At 40.0% G+C, this 19,480-nt stretch overlaps 1 protein-coding gene across 1 annotated transcript in view; it reads right to left on the reverse strand.

The window, feature by feature from the left end:
* plxnb2a.1 (plexin b2a, tandem duplicate 1) overlaps nucleotides 1-7,244 on the reverse strand; it is a 225,575-nt gene extending 218,331 nt beyond the window's left edge. Inside the window, exon 1 of the mRNA XM_005750859.1 lies at nucleotides 6,703-7,244. The gene's annotated coding sequence lies outside the window, so the exon portion shown is untranslated. The remainder of the gene's footprint in view (nucleotides 1-6,702) is intronic.
* Between the last annotated feature and the right edge of the window lie 12,236 nt (nucleotides 7,245-19,480).

Genomic DNA, 19,480 nt, shown 5'->3' on the forward strand with positions numbered 1-19,480 from the left:
CTCTGCCAAGTTGTGAAACATAATTTTGGTCCATGCTTCGAATTTAAGAGAGCGGAGACATTTTTTTGCGTTTCAACAGCAGCTTCTGCTGCTCAGCACTGAAAACCACGGACAGGCTGACAGGCTAGAAAATGCATAAAAAAATAAATAAATAAAAATGAAGATGAAGATGTCTAGAAAGCTTTCAGAAGGTTTTACGCAAATATGAAAAAGATGTTGAAAAAGAAGCCAACAAATACTACAAGGAGCTCTCCTATGAAGCTGCTCAGATTTTTAAAAAGTGAAGTTTCTAGTTGCAGAATCACTCAACACATGCTGCAGAACGTCTGCGCAGCTCCCAGCAGACAATCAGCACAGGAAGCATTGCATCCATCTGTTAGAGACAGTTTGATCTCCAACATTTTGTTCAATTTCACAGCTTATAAATACAGATTAAAACCAGCCTCTGCCATTTTCTGCAACTACAGAAACAGTCTGTTCCACATACGGCTGTAAGAACCCAAAGCAAACCTGAAACAGGATGTTCGCCTGAATTTAAAAAGTAATTTCAACCAACAGTCGCTCTTTGCAAAGCTAAACTTTAACATACTTAAACACCAAAAACAGAGAGTGAAACTTTTCACTGCATATTAGTTACATTTAAATTATCCCATCAGCATGTACTTGGACAGTATAGTTATAATAATCAGGAGATTTATTGATTCATTTATTAATAAATAAATAAAAATCTATACAAACATCCCGGATTCAATATAAGGATTGATTAACCAGCTTGTCTCCATCAATCAATTCAGCTCTGAAGCAAACTGTGTGAAATTATTAATTAGTCATTGTTTCTTCAGTCAGTGTTTTCACAATAAAATACCAATAAATCACCTTTTTTGAAGATTTAAAAAAATGAAAAAACTTTCTTTTAAGCTGCCGCATCCACCAACCTCATTAAGAAGAATGAAAGCTGCTTGCATGCAGATTAAACTGCTGGTTGTTCACATTTGGCAGATTTCTTGTAAACCTTGCTGCAGGCCCACAACAACCTCTCTCTTTCAAGCAGTGATACCTGCAGCGGTGAGTCTACAGAGGTGCACGGGATTTACTATTAATTTTAAAGCTTTACTTACCAATTATCTTTTCTGATACATATTTACAACAAGAATATGTTCTTGAAGATTAATTACATCATGTACTGCTAGCTTAAATTGACCTTTCTGGTGGCCACTAAAAGTAGGCAAGAGGCCAAGCTACACACTGTTGAACACTAATGGGTGATACATAAATCAATGCACAGTTTCAATAATTGCTTAGAATTGCTCATATACAGTACTTGCGTTCAATTTGGAGGCATTTCATAGAGCTTAATTAACAAACTGGCAGACCAATATTCATCACAAACAATGATTATTCCCTTTACTCCCAGGACTGTGTGCAGCACATGCAGCAGAGTAGCATCACAGCTTAGCAGACAGTGGCACGGTCACAGCCTATGGAGTACGATGCACTACTGCTAATTAAATTATACGGGCTTGTGCAAAATGCTACACAGCCTGGGATTCATGCAAAGTCCCTGAGCTAATAGCATGATGAGGCTGCAACACCACCTGCAAAACCATCTTTTTTTTCCCCTTTTTAATACCACACACATAAACCGTAAGAAATTGGGGACTTAACAATTTAGTGCTTCAAAAAGCATTATTTTACATAATAATTACTTTTACAGAGTAGTTGTGTATTTCATTGTAGCACTGTATTGTTGTAAATTCTTCCTCTGGATTAAATAATTATTTTTTATGTTTTTAGAACAAATTCTTCTAATTTTTTTTTTAAACCACAGCTTGCTAATAACCATCAGTTTTGGTTTGAAAGCAGAAGTAGAAATTAAACACACCAACATTATCTGCTTGTGCTTCTATCTAGCACAGATATCCAATTACAGCCTACTATCATTGTGTACTGTATATAAGCAGTAGCATAACTTCCTGTTTAAGCAGAGTATTGAATGTGGTGCTGTTACTCAACCACCAAATTGCATTCCACTTAAACAGGTTTCTTACAGTCAAGCGGTGGAAGTGCAAAGGTGACACTAATGTATAGTTAAGCCCTCAGACTGACTGGGCTTCTGATGGATGAGAGCTTTACCAACATAAAAACACAATACTTGTTCAGTTGGTTACACAGTGCAGGGTGGGGCCAGAGCTGCTCTTTTTAATACACAAACACATGAGAGACAAAAAAAATCAAGCTCTTAGCAGAGGTGAGAGCAACAGCAGGTTCAGGATATATAAAAAAAAAGTAAAGAAGAAGCCGAGCTGGAAGGACACTGCCTGCAGGCTCGGTAACATCTCAAAGTGGATAGCCAATCTGCTTGTTAAGTGGAGACCTACCGATCCTGTTTCTGGGCCCAAACATCTGCTGCTGCTTTGGATGAGCCTCTTGTCTTTTTAAAAAACACGCTGCAATACTCTGTCTCTCTTTTTACTGAAAAGAAGCCCCTTAAAACTACTCAGTCACCATTCGCAGCATCGCCAGCTTTTTATCAGCACCATTCATACGCGGCATGTCCTTAGGTTTTTAAAAACTCAGAGCATGTACTACAGTTCATGGTTTCCGTGACTGCTGTGGATGGGTTCATCACAGATATTGCTTTGGTGGAGCTTTGGTTTTCAGAGTCTCTTTGAACATCACGGACCACAACATGGGCTTTTCAGGAGAACAGTTTAACTCCCATCCTTTATCTTTATTAGCCGAACCATAGCCATAGCCTGTACTTAGTAACCAGGTAACACATCCTCTTGTCAACTTCTTCAAAGTTTTCCAACCTAGTTTAAATCCAAACTTAAAGCAGTGCTCATATTTTTTCTTAAATTACTTTGAGATGTCTAGCAGCAAGCTATATTTACTGCCAACTCCTCTAAACCTTAGAAATCCCCTTTTTCATGAGTATTGACTTAAATATCTTGTAGGACATTCATATTAATCATTTCTGTCACTGAAAGAATTTGGAGTCTTTAATTTTCTGCACTGACGTGGTGCAGAAAATTAAAGACTCCAAATTCTTTCAGTCTTTAAGTAAAAAAGTGTTTGGGCCTGGAAATGGCTAACGACATCAAACTTACATAATAGATATCGCCACGCTGGAAAAATACCAGCCGTTATCAATGATAATTCCTCTTTTTCCTTTCTTCCATGTCGTAGGCAGCGCTGGCATTTTCCATTAGATGTTAAATCAGCCAATAATTGAATGAGGAGTTGGGAAACTGCCCGAGCAAGCTAGCTTGGTACCGTACTTTATTGCGTAGAAACCTTACTCTTTTGTTTGAATCCATACAACAAGATTAAATGAATCTGGATGGTATAAAGCAGTTAATTAGCTATACTTGATTCCTCACCTTTAGACTAGCTGTCTCTGAGAGACTTTGACAATATCCGCTTTTTTTTGTTACAGATCATTCACTATGTAATGTAATTATTTATTACATTTACAATGTAATAAATACTTTGAAATGAACAGTTTATGAATTAGTGAGCGTTTGAGGTACATTTTGTTTCATTTTAGACAGTCTAGAGACAGTCCTGTGAAAAACTAAACACACCACATGATTAATTTGACAATAACACGATAGCTTTATTTTGCGGGGAATTGTAGCTCATCCCATCTTACAAAATTGCTTTAATTCATTGAGATTTGCAGGCATTCAGTTACACACAGCTCTGAAGTATTATCCACAGCATTTCAATCAGATGGACCGTTTTAGATTTGTTGCTGTGCTTGGGGATCATTTTCCTGTTGCATGACCCAGTTTGGGCCAAGCTTTAGCTCTGGACAGATGACCTCTCATTTGACTCCAGAATACTTAGTACACACTATACTTTTGTATACTGAGGGATACATGGTTGACTCTGTGACTACAGGGAACCCAAATCATCACCCCTCCACCTCCATGCTTGACAGTTGGCATGTGGTGTTGTGCATTATGTCCAAATATTGCCACTGTGGTCTCATCTGTCCAAAGAACCTTGTTCCAGAAATTTTGTAGTTGGTTCAGATGCAATTTTGCAAACTTAAGGTGTGCTGCCATGTTCCTTATCCTTTCCAAACAAGCCATACTTGTTCAGTCTTTTTCTAACTGTCATGAACTTCAACCTTTAAAATGCTAACTGAGGGCTGTGCAGTCTGAGTCAGACCTCTTGGGTATTTTGCAATTTCTCTCAGCATTACAATCTGACCTTGACACACCTGAATGCTCCAGACCAGGAAGTTACCAAAGCTTCCACTTTTATAGAGTTGGCCAAACTAATTGATGTTAAGTTAATCATGATTAGCAGCAACTGGTTGCCATTTACCTCATTAATTTCTATACAAGGGCTGAGGGTGTACTTTGTTTTTTACCAAGAGTGTAGCCATCTCCCACACATTTCCACTCTGAGCTAACCGCGCAGTAATATCACAGTTACAAACTAAGCATGTGGCTAAAAGGTGCATAAGTGCACTTCCCAAACACATTAAACTACTCCTTTAAATTGTGTTGTTCTTTAAAACCAGCAAAAGGCAAAGGGTGCCAAATTTAACAACTTAAACTATCAGCTCAGCCCACATCATTTCCTGTTTCATCTGGGTTTTGTCTTGTTTTTTTAAACTGTACAAGTAGCGAATATTACTTACTGCCAGTTCTGATTTGGCCGAGCCTTCAGACCAGGGTAAAGCCTATTTAAGCAAATAGAAAAGAGAAAGGTAACCTCAAGGATCCAAAAGCTCTGTCGCCAAATGCAAAATGTCTCTAGAAGTTACCCAAAAAACACACAGTTAACCTGCTGACCTTCCAAAATGTTAAATGTCATAGTAATAAGTGAAAAAGGAGGCATTGCCCTTTTATTTTGCTTTCTCTTAGTTCTCCATTTCTACGTAACCGAGCTGAAAGTCAGCCATCCTGCTGAATCAACCCAGTGAGCAGCCAGTGAAATTCCCTTTACCTGCACTGTCTGCATCTAAGGCTTTTTCAATGTAAAGCTCAGCTGACGAGTCACTTCACTAAACAGAAGACAGGGTTTGTGTTGTGCTGTCCGTAGCATTGTGTGCAGATGAGTTAAAACTGCCTATTAAATAGCATGGCTTCTAGGAAAACATTTAAAAAAGGGGATTTACTGAAGAGCTTATTCAGACTAACACGGTGCTTTTGAACCATCGATTGCTTTAAGAACACATTCGAGATGCTATTTCATTGAGAACATTGCTTGAACAAGCACCAGCAATGACTTTTAGGAGACATTTCCATCACTCATACTGACACAGTAAGCACAACCCGGTAATTGGCTGCAAATTTCATGTTAAAAAAAAGAAGGAAAAAAAGGTAGGAGTTATAAAGTTTCTGGACACATCTGATCGACTCCCGCTCATCCAAACTTCCCCCCAGTGGCTGCAGTAGCTCAAACATGACAATGAACTGCTCAAGAAGCCTTGAAACTGCACGCTCGGCTGATTGGAGTGTCCTGTTAGCCCTAATAACATCAAACAACCTGAATCTAAACAGAGCTGTGTCGCTGCAGCTATAATAGTTTTATGGCTCCAGAGCCCAAGGTGCAGTGTGGAGGCTATTCTAATCCATTAACTCACACCATGGGCAATTACCTCCCCATCATGTACAGCAGTTCTCTGAAGCAGATGGCCAGCAGCACACTTTCCAAGATTCATAGTTCCTCGCATGAGATGGGGACCAATGTGTTTTAATGACCTTTGGAGCCAAAGATTTGACTAAGTACAACCATTATCTGGCTGCTGTTGTAATGGTTTAGGCACTTATGATCAATAATGCCTTCAAAAAACATCTGCTTCAACCACATTACATTAACTACAATGTTAGGGATATCTAACTGATGTTGAGTTACAGCTCAGAGTCTTTTAAAAAAGCCCCTCTCATTGAGATCGGTATGGAATTAATGGGCAGAATCAATAAAAGATAATGGGTTCCTACAGCTGTTGTAAATTCCAATATGTGGAGTTGACACTGGAGGAAGTCGGTCTGGAATATATTATTGTCACCGACTCAACAGGATCAGCCCACTGGCTGAGGCTCCAGATGTTCTGAGTATTGATGGGTCCCAGCACATTCCGCTGTCTCCCATATGCCAGACTTCGTTTAGGAACCTTTAAATTAAATGTATTCTAACCCATTAGCAATATGCAAGACTCTTACGTTCTGCAGCCAATCATTACAGCCGAGACTCCATATCAGCTGGACACTTTTAAAACTTTGGCAACTTAAAGTTTTAAAGTGTTCCTCAGTGGCAGCTGATTACACGGATGAAATCATGTCCACAAGTTGTTGTTTTTTCTAAAGAAAACGCAGTGATTGGAATATGGCTTTAATGCCGAATATCAACTACCTTCCATGCTAAGTATAAAACACCACTTAATCACAATGGTGACCGTTCAAATCGCTAATAACCGATGTTTGTTTTTAAACCTGAACTTTTGTAAGCGGAGTTTGGTGTAGCGTTCTCCAAACAAGGCATCGAGGGGAATTCACGCGTTGATAAGGAATCACGAGTGCTCTGGAGATCTTTAAAATCCTCCTTAAAGGTTTTTCTGCTGTGAAGGGCTTTGGGAGACTGCGCTTGAGGACGAACAATAGTTTTGTTTCTACGTTAAGTATTCATAAAAGGTGCGGTTAAAAAGTAACAAGCAGGCAGCCAAAACGCCGCTCAACGTACCTCTGGATCCGCCGCTGGCGTCCCTCTGCGACAGACTGCCGACAGTATTCCCCAATTAAATCAAATGTTAGCTGATAAAACTCGTCCTGCGTGTCCTCGGACCTTCAAAAAGTTGCCCAAATTACATCCTGGTGTTGGGAAGAGGGAGGAAAAGAGTGCCGACCGGACCGGACCGGAGCGCAGCGCACGTCTGCCCGAGCCGCTGCGGGGAAGTTTAGTTTAACAACATTCCCACGGCAAACAAGTGGACACGCTGCCTTCTATGTGCTTTACACGCCCAGGAATTGCACACCCGGCTCAGGTGTGATTCATATGGCAAGCCAACACGCACTCAGACACGCGCGCCCGCTCACACGCGTATACTTCCAGCTTTTAAAGGAAGGAGCGCGTGCTTTCCGTATCCAGAGCCGACGCGAGCTGCACACATCCAGCAGGATCTACTGCCACGAGCTCCACTGGAAACGGCGCGAGATGCAACAAAACTGAGGAATATCAGGGTGAAGGCTTTTCCTCCTCCTCCTCCTCCTAACACTAACCCCCAATGCCTGTTGGCGTATATGCTCCGTCAGGTTTGCAGCGTCAAACACAAAAAGCATGCACAAGCTTCCTTTCAAAATAAAAGCTTATAGAAGGTTTAACCTTAAAAATCTTATGTGCAAGGATTTCCTTGTTCAGGATAGATAGGAGATGAGTCAAATGCACAAAAATAAGAGTGAAAAGCAAGCTTTAAAGCTAAGGAAACTTACATCAAAGTAAGTCATTGTAAAACAAGGGCAGTAACGATGAGGGGAAATATCTGGTCACTTAAAATGACCATAAAATCTTGAGAGACACCAGCTCTCTGAAATGTATTTGATTTTGCAGCTGATTCAGACAAATTCGAACCTCCTTTATTCTACATTCAGTACAGACTTTAGGGACCAATAGAAAGAATAAATCCTATAAGTAAACCAAAGAAAATGGGATAAGACCAAAAATACATAATAAATAAAGGCTGCTGGGTTTACGAAACAACATAGCAGACAATCCAACCGGAGCAGGCAATGACATGCGATGGTTGGTAAGAGGATTAGGACCTACGATTACTTTCAGTGCTGCATTACAGCGTCTAGAGTGTCTAAGCACTGCAAAGTCATGTGCATATAAATAACATTACCGTTAGAGTGACATGTAAGTGGAGACAACAAATTTCTTCTTTTGCCTCAAAGGAAAGGCAGGGTTTTATTCTAAAACACTGAAAACAAGAAAACCAAGGGAGACATTAGAAAAGTTTTAAGATCAATAAGGTAACATTTCTGGAAAGCTTGAGGAAATATCTGGGCACATTTGACAGCAGGAAGCTGAAGCTCCATGTAAGACGCTGTAAATTTTAGTTATGAAGCAGCTTTACATTGCAACCCCATCATATAAGGCTTATGTGATTTACTCATGAAAATGGCCACTTTCTCATTACTTTTATATATTGTTTTAGGAAGCATCCAAAACATACACGTTTCATTTAAATAATTTTTCAAGGGATCTTATATCTGTTTTCACTCTTGTATGCTTTTCATACAAGTTTCACACCAGACAGATACAAACTTCATAAGATTTATATATATCTTTTCCATATGGGAATAGTCAGGTGCTTTGACACTTGGCAACAGTAAGAAAGAAGAACTCCCTAAAGAAACAAGAATGAGTCTTATGAGTCTTTTCTATATCTCTGCATGCATTTGAGGCTTTTCAAATTCTAATTCTGAGCTCTACACACTTAAAACATCAACTGTTTCCTTTCCATGTCTAACTGAACTTTCTTCAGACAAAGCAGCAGAGAAGGAGCAGAGAGCCTTTGTATGTGATTAAAACAGCATGCATCATTTCCTGCAGCAGCTGCTCCATGCATGTGTTAATGTGCAGAAGGTATACAAAGTGTACAAATTAGCACATTAATGGCACCTTGGTGCATTGTAATTATTGTCCTCGCAATTACTTAATGTTTAGCAATGATTTGTGTTTCAACAGAGATTATTTTCTGTTAATTAAAAGTAAATACAAGCTTAAAATAAACGATAAGAACCTACTTATTCTTTTAACCCATTAAAACAAGCTCCCTAAAGGGGTTTTATTTTGAAAGTCCCATCCGGAAAAGATGTGCTTCATTGTCACCAAATTGCCGCCTTCGCAGTAAACTCAGTCCCAAATAAATAAATAGATTGATAAATAGAAAACAAATAGAAGGCAATTAAAGATAGCAAAAACCCCTCCTTTAAATTTGGCGCGATTTAAGAGAAATGATGAACAGCACAGAAAACTCATTGAAATCAAGAAACAAGGCAACAGGCAGCAAGCAGAAGCTCCCAAAGGTGATGTTAGCCATGCTTTAGATTAAAGTTTAGTTATAAACATATTATGAACATGTTAATTTTTATTTATCATCATCTATTTAAACTCCTCAGAGACACTGATTTCATTTCTTTTTCCTGTTTTCTACAGATGCTTCAAAGCCTGGGAGTGTGGTGGTGCTGCCTGTCAAGCCCTGTTAAGTGTGCGGTTGCTCCCGCTGTTAATTTGAGAGCTTGGTGGGCCACAATGGAGGCTTTGTTGTTGGAGAATTTGTCTAAGAAGTAATCCTTGACATTGGGCCATTCAGAGGCCTAACCTTTTGTTTCATAAGTCTCCTGAATGTTACAGTAGGCATCAGTGCTTTAGGATAACTTGGAGTGGTGGGAATTATTTTGTGTTGAGTTGAATAAGCTGCCAGTGAGAATGTATGTATGTGGGAAAGGTCAAGGGTCATGGGTGTAGAGTTCTCATATATTTTAGGGCTATAACTTATAGTTTAAAGTTTGTGTCTGTTTGCTAGATACCATATCTTGTTTTTCTAAGAGTGAACACATATCAGGTACTATCGTGGTTTAAAAAAAATGAAAATGACAAAAATGCCACTTATTAGTTTGTGAAGTTCCAAAGCTTTGTGTTGAACTTTTTACTGTCACCATCTTGGCTTTGTGCAGATGTCACGTGTGGGCTGATGATGTGACCCTGACTTGTTGATCACTAGGTAGCCAACCTCTATGGCATAACATGTTTTGTTGTTTTTTAATGTAAATTGGACCATAAGTTCTTAAATGAACAGCGTGATGTAAATGGAAAGACATCAAGCTAAATATTTATAAACAGTGTAACAGTGTAGCAGCAGTGTAACAAAACTGCATACTGCATCTGAAAACATACATGGAAATTCAGGACATAAGGCAGAAACAGAGTTTAAGCATTTTTAACAAGCTTGAAATATTTGGAATGAGCACTTTAACCAAAGTTTAACATATCCTGCATTGTCTGAGCCAGCTGTCTGTAATTTCTTTAAGTATCTTCAGGAATAGTTCTTCAGCATTCTCAAAGATAGAGTCAGAGCTCTTCTGTTAGTTTTTCTGTCACCCACCACCATCACCACCAACACCACCACCCCACACCCCCCACTGCTTCAAGGACAGGGCTCTGAGGAGGCCAGTCCATGACTGACAGTGTTTGATGGTGTTTCATGATGTGTTTGTCTAGCCAGGGATGATTTAATTGCACTGGCAGTGTGTTTGGGGTCACTGATGTACTGAAAAATGGAGCATTATCAAACAAATCTTTTCCAGATGGTATTGCATGGGGAATGAAAAAATCTAGTATTTTTCTACATTCAAAATTCCATCAGTGCAGTCCTAAACCACAACAGAGCCTCCACCATGTTTTACATATGGCTGCAGATACTCACTACAGGAGAGAGTTGTAGCTCCAAGCACTTGACACTGAAGGGCCAGATCCATCTCTGACGTCCTATATGAGGTATTTGTTGTATTTTCTCCTATGTATTCGGGCATATGTCACAGACTTTGAGTTGGCCGATAAAGGTTTGTTTTTTTGTTGCTTAAACATGTCTACTAGTCCTGCGTTTGGGTCCTCACTTCTGAACAGTCACTTCTGGCTCCAAAAATGAACAAGGCGGTAGCCAAAATTGAGGCTTCAAAACCAATGTGCAACTTCACAGTGGGTATGTCCATCCTAACAGACTGTCTGCCCCCTTGGGGATAAATAAAGTTATCAGAATCAGAATGCATCTATGGAAGCTATCATTCTTTCTTATAATCTGTGGTATTACTCAAGAATTATAACTTTAGTGAGCTCTTGCAGCGCTCCTATAGAATCATTGGAGATGTAATTATGATTGATGCCTCAGCAGGAATCACTGACATTGACATAAATAACAGCCTAAATCACTAGCTGTCTGACAAACTTTTGAGATGACTGGTCAATTATCAGTTTGGCATTTGAAGTGTCTGATCATACGCATCGCTAACAGTGTTTCTGGGCTGCAAGGCTGACTGGTTGACTAACTGAGCTGTTAAATGTAGTGTTGGAATGACAACCAAGCTCTGTGTGTGTGTTTACACTGTCTCCTCAAACAAAGCCCATGTAAATACGGACACACAGTCTTGCGTACACATGCTTTCATGTGTTTCACAGACACCCTAAAGCTTGTCAATACACTTTACTTAGACTTGGGTCAGCACATAGAGACAAACACAATCATACGCACCGCCTGCCACATTATTCCTTGTGGCTTGTTTGCTGTCTCTGGTCATGCTCTGACTCATCCACTCAGTCACCAGACAAGAGCATTTCATATTAGAAAACTCTGCAAAACCCCGTATTTCAGTCAGTGATAGCACTAAGTATATCTCTGCACTGCAAATAAATCATGAGTAAAATAATGGTAGGAAATATAGTCTGGCCTTTGGCCTTTAATGTAGACAGCATTAAAGATTGCACAGGACATATTTATTCAATTTGACAATATACAGGGCGGGCCATTTATATGGATACACCGTAATAACATGGGAATGGTTGGTGATATTAAAGTCCTGTTTGTGGCACATTAGTATATGTGAGGGGCAAACTCCTCAAGATGGGTGGTGACCATGGTGGCCATTTAGAAGTCGGCCATCTTGGATAGAACTTTTGTTTTTTCAATAGGAAGAGGGCCATGTGACACATCACACTTATTGGTAATGTCACAAGAAAAACAATGGTGTGCTTGGTTTCAACGTAACTTTAGTCTTTCATGAGTTATTTACAAGTTTCTCTTTGTTCACAGCCATTGGCATGTTGAAGAGGTTAACACGTGAGGAGCGGATCGAAATTGTGTTGATATCTGGTGAACGCAGTAACCGGGTCATTGCAGCAGATTTAAATGCAAGACACCCTACGAGACCACCCATCACCCATGCTACAGTTAGCAAACTGCTTGCTAAGTTTCGTGAAACTGGTTCAGTGTTGGATTTGCCAAAATGTGGATGTAAGAAAACTGTCACTAATGAAGAAACATCAGTGGCTGTCCTAGCTTCATTCAGCAAGAGCCCACAGCGTAGCACTCGCCACATATCACTGGAGAGTGGCATTAGTCGAACATCCCTTCGGTGGATATTAGCTACTCACAAATGGCACCCTTACAAACTCCAGCTACTGCAGCATCTCAACGAGGATGACCCAGATCGGCGCACAGAATTTGTAGGATGGGCAAAACAAAAATTGGAACAGGACCCTCAGAAGATTTTGTTCAGTGATGAGGCAAACTTTTATGTGAATGGTGAAGTTAACAAACAAAACCACCACTATTGGTCTGACACTAACCCACATTGGATGGACCCCTCCAAGACTGTTGGAACAACAAAAGTGATGGTTTGGTGTGGTATATGGGGTACAATAGTGGGTCCATTCTTCATCAATGGAAACCTCAAGGCCACTGGATATTTGAAATTGCTACATGATGATGTGTTTCCCTCTTTATGCACTGAAGCTGGCACGTTCCCTGAGTTTTTCCAGCAAGATGGTGCACCACCACATCATGGGTGCCAGGTCCGAGCATTCCTAGATGAACAGTTTCCTGGGAAGTGGATTGGTCGTCGTGGGCCAGTTGAATGGCCCCCAAGGTCTCCCGATCTGACCCCTTAGACTTTTATCTTTGGGGTCATCTGAAGGCAATTGTTTATGGTGTGAAGATGCGAGATGTGCAGCACCTGAAACTACGGATACTGGATGCCTGTGCTGGCATTTCTCCTGCGGTGTTGCTATCAGTGTGTGAAGAGTGGGAGAAGAAGGTTGCATTGACAATCCAACACAATGGGCAGCACATTGAACACATTTTATAAGTGGTCAGAAACTTGTAAATAACTCATGAAAGAATAAAGTTACGTTGAAACCAAGCACACCATTGTTTTTCTTGTGACATTACCAATAAGTTTGATGTGTCACATGGCCCTCTTCCTATTGAAAAAACAAAAGTTCTATCCAAGATGGCCGACTTCTAAATGGCCACCATGGTCACCACCCATCTTGAGGAGTTTGCCCCCTCACATATACTAATGTGCCACAAACAGGACTTTAATATCACCAAGCATTCCCATTTTATTACGGTGCATCCATATAAATGGCCCACCCTGTGTATTAAATTCAAAGAGGACAGAGAATGAATCAGAAAAAAGGAGACAGATCTATATAGAATTTAATGGACATTTTATAGAAACTATGGATTTTCCTTGTTTAATAATTTTTCTCTTATAGCAGTGCCAATCATGCAACCTTGAAAGACTTAAATATTTCAACAGCTATTAAAAATGTTGTACAGACACTCATGGTCCCGAGCTGATGTATGCTCCTGTATTTGGAGAATTTCAGAGTATTTTCCATAGCACCACCAGCAGCCTGGCCAAGTTTTTATGCTTCTGTGCCAAAGACAAAGAATGGGATAGATGTCTAATCTTGTGAAGGTGACATCTCCTTCAAGGCCACATTTCAACATTAAAGTCGGGAACAACTTGGAGATTGTAAATGTATTTTACATCTGATCACTTGACTATTTGCTTGTTAATTTCTGGTTCCAAACGCTTCTGCAAAATCAAGAAAACTCTAAGGCACAAATTCTACCAGGGTTATGCGATTCAGCATGCACGTTAAGCAAACTTGTAGGACCACATTTAGTCATTCTCTTGCACACTTTACAACCCTTCACCTCACATTCAATATCTTAAATAATCAGGCCTTTGTTATATGTTAAAGACCTCATAGTGCCTTATCATCTCTCAGACTCAATCAGCACAGTATGCGCTTATATCGGAAACAGAGTTGATATGTTATCACTTAACTAAGGTAGATCAGGAGCCCAGCTGTTTAATTCATGTAGTTTTCACTATATATTTTCCACAAGTATGGACTGACGGTAATGTAAAGTGCAACTAAACATACTGCCTGTTCGAGGTAATGCTAGTGCCTGATACAATGTTTCTTTAAAGCAGGTAATTAGTTCTGTTAAAAGTTAATTCTCAGGCTTTCCAGGATTAAAATCACTTCCTTTAAAAAGCTGCTTTTTCGAGAGTGGGATTTGAACACACACCTCCATATGGAGACCATAAGACCCTTATGCTTGAGTTTGGTGCCTTAAACCACTCGGCCATCCTGACAGTTGAGAGCAGTGCTCACTTTTGAACACCTTGTGGGTAATTTTATTCAGATTTGCCACAAATGTTTTCTTTGACCTAATAAAGTCCTTTCAAGTTCTGTATATACACCAGAATTTGAGCTTTAGGTTGAAGGATACTGACACAGAGTGGTAAGTCTAGTTCTTCATCTAGCCCTTAGTCCAGTATTTCAGGCTATGTTGCATTAAAGGAACTTTTTGTAATTATCCTCTGTAGACTTTAACAGAAACTCTCAAAAACAGAAGGCAGCATTTTACAGGTGAGGATGTTAAAACGTCTTTTCAAAACATAGGCCTCAAATGTAGGTCAGCTGACAACGCTCAGATGATTTGAACATAGAGTCATAGCAGCAGTTACTTCATATTCTGTGAAGTAGGGAGGTTTTAAACATAAAGCAGGTATTTCAAACGTGTGGTTTCATATGATTTCAGACTATAGGCCCACTTCCTTTGGCTGATCATATTAGTTCTTGACATTTCACAGATGTTTAACAGCCTCACACTGTCACATTTTTTTAAACCCTGCCTGAAATTGCCACCAAATGTTCACAAATGCAGTATCTCGTGAATGCCTTAGGGAGTTGATGTTTTATATCCAGAACCCTTAGAACTGAATAATTTAAGTCCTTCACAGTTTTCCCATCATGTTCTTCATAGTTAATGAAGAACTGCTGGTTAAAGAAGGTGTCTGGAAATCTGTTAATTTTTAACCTGACGGCTGTTGGAAGAAGGCAAGTTTAAGTGTGAGTCTCTTAACTGATTCTGAGAGACCATAAACTGACCTTCAGTAAAAAAAAAAAAGCTTCAGTGATGTTTGACAGAGAAACTTTTAATTTAGCCACTATTTCATTTACAGAAATGATTTCTAGTCATGTTAAATGAAAGTCAAAACTTGTCAGGACTGGACTTTGAACCCAGGCCTCTATAACTGCAGAGGCTTAATAAATCACTTCCAACTCTGTAATCAGATGTCATCTAAAGAGACCAACTGTCCAGTTGAAAGTAGATTTCAGATCTATTCACTGCCAAGAAGAGAGCAATGTGTGGGAAAAGGTGTGTCAGGAGTGGGATTTGAACCCACGCCTCCATTTATAGACCAGATGTCCCCTTGCTGAGGAAGTGCCTAACACTTGAGTCTACAACAAAATAAAACTAGTACCTGTACCGAAAAAAAGAAGATTTATTCATAACACACGTGAAAAGACCCAGGAAAACCGAGTTAACGATAACAAAATAACACTGAAAACCCTGAATTTCACACCTGAGCCTCAACTCTCGCGGTCCCCAACCCCAAACGACTCACGGACCGATACCGGTCCGAGGCCCGGGGGTTGGGGACCGCTGCATTAGACCACTCGGACATCCTGACATCCGCGCAGCACAACTCACTGACTCAAACAAGAGCCCTAATAAATTCCCTCCAAGCATTCACTGCATATATGAGTGTTCATTGTGCAAACTGTACCTTGACTGGTTGGCAGGGGCATGCACCCACAAGTTGGTAATTCAATTTCTAATGAAGTGTGTCATGAATAGTGGCAACTACTCATTTGGTTAAGACAGCAAAGACTTTACTCTCCCCTACAAACCCAGCGTTAGACACCTGACAGTGAACTATGACCTCTGATACCCACACGTCTGGTCAGCTGTCCTTGGATAGTGTATTCCTACCAGCTGCCTGTTTGTCTGCTTGTCACTGTCATGTTTGAATGGAAGCGGGCTGAAACAACACAAACAAACAACACAACAGAGAACAAATTTCAAGTGCTGAAATCAGAACTGCGAAGGCAGCTGGAGACTGCTGAGTGGAAACACTTCATGCACTTTATTTTGATTTCAAATCAGTCCTGAAGCATCTAATCACACTCCAGTGATTGGTCACAAAAAATGTTAACCCCTCAAGACTTTTAAAAACCCTATCGAGAAAAGAAGATCACAAGATCTCTGCAATCTAAACAACAAGTTTTATATTTATTTTAGATGAGAGCACTCAGTTGAAGTGAGGCACAGTCCATATCTCCAAAAACATCATTATATGTTTAATTGCCGCAGTTGAGAGTTGCAGAAGAATACGGTTAAATTAGAGTATTTCGGCTACATGAACCTCTCAGCTGCTGCTTCGTGACAAATTTATTTTAGGCAGCTGGCTATTATTCAAATTTATGGACATTTATTTTAAAACGAAGCAACAAAACTCCCAAAGTATCCAACAACACATTCAAGTTGAATTTTGCTGTAATACAGTGCAATCCAGAGTTACTGTGAGCTGACTTGAGTGCTAAGTTCAGGAAGCTGTGGCGTACAGAGTAAGATATCCTTCCCTTTATGACCAAAGCAGGATAACGGTCCATGTTACAAAGTTCCAATCAAACCGGCTTGGTGAGAATGACAATGAGTTTACTGTACACAAATTTCCTCCACAGTCTCCAGATATCAATCCGGTAGAGCAAGTTTGGGATCATGCTGTCATGTCAACACTGACCATAATCTCTGAGGAATACTTCCAGCGAGCCAAGAGGAACGACAGCAGCTTTGAAGGCAAACCTGGTTTGGAGAAACATTAGGATACTCGTTAAAATGACTCCCTCGTTAAAGTTAGCGCAAGTTTGCTGTCACAGTTAAACTGCCAGAAACTTTAATAAAGTTCAGCTAACAAGCGAGGTGAGAGTTATGGAAAACTGATGCAGGCTACTGGGAGTAAACAGGAAACAAACAGGGCTGCGTGACGTCACAGTGCAACATTTTATTGACCCATTAATTCAGCCCATCCATGGACATGTGGGCTATTTTTGTTTGAGCTGAAAGAGGTATTCAAACACCTCATTATTACAACGCCCACAGGTGTATGTGTGTGTGCGAGAGCGAGAGAGATGTTGGATGGGAATGATTTATGAGTATGCAAATTAGATTGTTGAACTGCTGAAGGACAGTGAAGAGAGAGACAACACACACACACACACACACACACACACACACACACACACACAATATTGTGCTCTGTCAAAGCTGCCAATCTAAACCTCTGTTTATTCTCTGTTTTAAATTTGCAATAAACATTAGCTCTGTTTTGCAGCCAATAAAAGTTCTCATAATCTAAATGAAATGTTTACATTACAGAGGCAAACCAGACCAAAGCTGCATGTAAATGGAGTCATTTCTGGAAAACAATGACTTTGCAGCAGCACCATCAGTATTATGGCTACATTCAACACACATTACTGCAAAAACAGAGATGAAAACTACAACGGGAATTTCAAAGACTGATGTAAAGATATTCAGCGTGTGTGAAAACGATCACTCATGTCCAAACTAATGCAGATTTTCTTAACATGCTGGGAAGTAGTTTTTTTGCAGGGAAAATGAAAGGCTCAATGCTCCTGCTTTTAAATGCAAAAGTTATTCATCAAATGCTTTGGCTCCAGGCTGGAGTAGAAGTTGTTTTACTTGCTATGCCAGAAGAATATCCCCAATTACACCAAGGGGCCGTCTGTAAGTCTTATGTCTCTCAGGTCCTGCGTGTTAGCACACTGGTAGACTGTAGGTGCTACTCAGAGCCTTGCATACTATCAGTTTAAAAATACATAAAAAAAAATCAACAATGTGGGATAATCCTGTTCATATTTGTCCTGTTCTTGGTTCCTGTTGTGGAGCGGACAGAAGTCATAATAGACAAAGGACTGCTTTGTGGCGAGTGAAACAAAAACAGTTTAATCTCTCCACTGAAGCCTCAGTGTGTAAGAGTGCATCTCTTATACACTTTTTTTTCTTTTTTTAAATCTTTGATTTTTTTTAAAGCTTCTTCCTCTTTGTGGTGAACTCAGCTGTGGCTTATTTTCCTTCCGAAGCCAACTTTTCAGCCAATCACCATTCGACCTATGCATAAGCACAGAGGGATGCGACCAAGCCTCTCTCTTGGTTTTATTCCTACAGTTTTCTTATTCTTATGTGTGTTTTGTAGATGCTTAACTGAATTAAAATCAGGGGAGTTTGGAAACCAGGGCATTTCTTTTTATGTAGCTGAGCAGTTTTTACCTTAAACCTTTAACATATATTTTCTATAAGCTCTACAAGTACTACAGGCCCTATGAGCTATGAGAACTCATAAAAATCATGTTTAATGCAGAACATTGCAGTGAAAAGGGAAGGGTGACCAAATTGTTTCTTTTGACTCATAGAGCGGATATAAAAAAAAGATTTCACCTCACTGTGAGGTACAAACTGAGATTTTACAGTTGGCCTCTCTCTTCTTTTTTGAGTTTTGAAACCAGACTTGGTGAGAGCAGGGTGGGTCAGACTGAAAACAAGAAAAGAACTTGCCATTAACAAGTCATCATCAGTGAGAGGCGTTGTCTATGGGCCCTGATGGTTTAGTAACCAGAGAGCGCCCCCTGTTGGCCATGTGCCAGGTGCTGATTTGGAAGGACAGCCTTCATGGTTGATGATGGAACACCTGTCTTGTAGACAAACTTGTCTTCCAGCCCTGCTTAATAGCCCGATAAAAGTGAAGAATACACTATATGGCAGAAATCCTGTAATTCAAAATTCAATTAAGGTCTGGAACCAACTATTGGGCACAGTAAAGGCTAAAATGTATCTGGATGCTCCAATGTGTAACAATCATGCCTTCAGACCTGGGCTGGAGGACATCACGTTTGTGACATGGCAAGGAAGAGGGATTTGTTCTCTCAAAGATATTTACATTGATGGACATTTTCCATCTTTTCAGCAATTGAGGGTGAAATCTGTGAATCTTCCTAATTCACATTTTTTCAGATTTTTACAGTTGAGACATTTCATCAATGCATCTATTTCACAATATGATTTGATTCCTCAAAACTCAGTGCTTGACAACTTCGTGTCAGTTGAGCCCTACACTAGAGGTGCTGTGTCTCGCTTTTACAGGGCCTTACTAGATATATACAGTCCTTCATCTGATACTTGTAGGGAGCAGTGGCAGGAAGAACTGGGGGTGGATGTTACTGATGATGTTTGGCAAGAGTGCATTAAGAATATATATTGTAGTTCTATAAATGCTTGATATAGTCTGATCCAATTTAAGGTTGTGTATAGGTTGCATGTCTCTCCCACTAAAGTGGAAAAAATACATAAGAACGTTTCAGCCTTCTGTGTTAAGTGTTCAAGTGATCGAGGAACTTTATCTCACCTTTTCTTTCTACAGCTTTTTTGGAATCATCTGTTTGATTTTCTGACCAAAGCCATTGGCAGGGAGGTCCCATGTACCCCCTTTGCAGCATTGTTCGGGGTGTCTGAACC

The sequence above is a fragment of the Pundamilia nyererei genome, unplaced genomic scaffold, assembly GCF_000239375.1.
Source record: "Pundamilia nyererei isolate P.nyererei 1_Seehausen unplaced genomic scaffold, PunNye1.0 scaffold00291, whole genome shotgun sequence".
Classification (NCBI taxonomy): Eukaryota; Metazoa; Chordata; class Actinopteri; order Cichliformes; family Cichlidae; genus Pundamilia; species Pundamilia nyererei.